This window comes from Triticum dicoccoides, chromosome 1A (genome assembly GCF_002162155.2).
Source record: "Triticum dicoccoides isolate Atlit2015 ecotype Zavitan chromosome 1A, WEW_v2.0, whole genome shotgun sequence".
Taxonomy (NCBI): Eukaryota; Viridiplantae; Streptophyta; class Magnoliopsida; order Poales; family Poaceae; genus Triticum; species Triticum dicoccoides.
The window spans coordinates 5,610,209-5,612,482 of NC_041380.1; the positions used below are offsets into that span (position 1 = coordinate 5,610,209).

The following is a 2,274-nucleotide window of genomic DNA, read 5'->3' on the forward strand; positions in this document are numbered from 1 at the left end:
GTGGTTGCTGGGGAAATGGTTGTTGTGGTTGCTGGGGCTGGGGAAATTGTTGTTGTGGTTGATGGGGGAATGTTTGTTGGGGTTGAGGAAATGCTTGTTGTGGTTGATGGGGGAATGTTTGTTGGGGTTGGGGAAAAATTTGTTGTGGTTGTTGGGAGAATGGTTGTTGGGGCTGGGGGAATGGTTGTTGTTGTTGTGGCCATTGTACTTGGCCACTAGGGTCGACCTGTATATTGGCGGTGGTGGTAGTTAGTGCCACCGCAATGATTGTCAGGATGAGTAAGGTCTTCATGGTGGATTTATGTTAACTATTACTTACTTGGATTTGATGATTGTGCTCGAGTTGTGTGAAGGATGGATGATGGTATGGAGTCTACATATTGCGGGCTCTTTTATAGCTACCATGATTAGGTTTCTTTTCATTGTTGCTTTCCATTTTAAAAGTGATTCGATGCTTATCGAATTGATTATTTGGTTTTTTGTGTTTGGTGGCACTACATACAAACATACTTTTGGAGTGATCATCAAAGTTGCCTTTTTATTGTACATGTCATCTAAGAGTGAGGAAAACTTGATAATTGGCAATGACTCATCTTACTCACTTTACATGTCAAACAATTATCTGGATTGCGTTCCTTTTGGATCTAAGTTTTTCATGTTGTACAAGTTGTTAGACATAAACCAAATCTCCATAGCGGGGGACTAAATTTGTATCCTTGTGCATGTTGTTAATATAGATCGGGCTAGAATTCTTATGTTCGTTCTGGACTCTTCTTCTTTCTTCAACTAACTTGTAGTGTTGTATAGTAGGATGGTAAGATGAACAAGCTGATAGTAATGTTGTACACGTCATCAATACATGACTCATCAAATTCTCCTTTTATGTCAAGGGTAGTAATGGTGTACACATTATCAATACATGACTCATCATATTCCCTTTCAATATCAAGGGTTGTAATTCTATGCAAGTTATTAATAAATATTAGATTAGTACTGGCTTTACACGTCTTAATTGATTCAAGTGTATTTGATGGTTTGTTCTGGCTTCAATTGATTAATTTATTGAACTAAGTTTGTATGTACTAACATTTGCTGCATTTAGTCGAAAAAGCAAGCAAGAAGAGGTGGTAAAATTGTCATTGAGTCAATCTTCTTGTTTGTTTAATTACCTAGTAACCACAGTTGACTCCTGAGCTTGTGAGCATATTTTTCCAAAATAAAAACTGCACTCAAGTTTTAACATGTACCCGGGTCTTGGTGTGTGCTCAGTCGTTTTTCTCGCCTATCCCCCGCCGAGGACGTCCCCGTCACGGGAGCACGCGATAGGAACACATAGCTGCTAGCGTCAGCATGGTGTCGCCCTTGCTGTTGGATTCCGCACCAGTGCTCAGTCCGCTATGGCTGACAACATCAACATCACCCCTGCCACCCTTTCCAACGGCCTTGGAAGATGCCCCCCTCGCGTGTTTGACACGGGGGTGGCTTGGGCTCTATCCTCGGACAACATCCAGGCTATCTCAGTCGTCCGCTCGTCCTCGACTAGGCGCACCATTCCTACATCAACGTTGGAGAAAATTGGATGAGATAAAACACTTCGTGCCGACCAATGGAAAAAGAATACGCGAAGATACCAGAGGTGCCGATTTGGCCACGCCGCACCTGACGCCAGCCTTGTTATTTTGAAAGTTGGCAGCTTTCCCTTTAAATGTAATGAGGGAGTTCAACTAATGGATTTGCCATCAAAAACTTTGCCCCGGATATCGGATGCGCCCGGGGTTGGCAAGCGCTGGATGCCACGGCCGAGAGCCACGTGCATAACTTGGTCCAACGTCAACTTGTTCATGACCTAGAGAGTCACCTTCTCGCTTAAATTGATCACCTCCTCTAAATCTTCCGAGTTGTTACCAGTACCCACGAAATGGAGAAAGTGTTCTCCGGGAACGCAATCTACTACATTAGTTGGTGTAGCCAAAGAAGAGGATATCCCCTTTTTTGACCCATTGGTCTTCAGACCAGACCCTACAGTGCCGCTCCTTGGTGTCAAGCGGTCGTCCGTGGAGGCGGCGCTGCGGCAGGATGTTTTATGAACCCTAAACCCTAAATAACTACATGAACTCATCATTTCTATCTATCATGCTAGGTTTAGATGGTAAACCTTGGGCCGCGGTGTAGACGTCGCCGGCGTAGCACGACGGGCCTTTAGGCAAGGGTCTACGACTTGATTCTAGCCGGAGACGACGTGTAAGAAGAGGAAGCCGCGAGATTTTTTGCCAT

General features: G+C 44.3%; 1 pseudogene; it reads right to left on the reverse strand.

Moving 5' to 3' along the window:
- Window positions 1-249, reverse strand: part of LOC119295703 — a 1,631-nt pseudogene extending 1,382 nt beyond the window's left edge.
- Window positions 250-2,274: the final 2,025 nt, after the last annotated feature.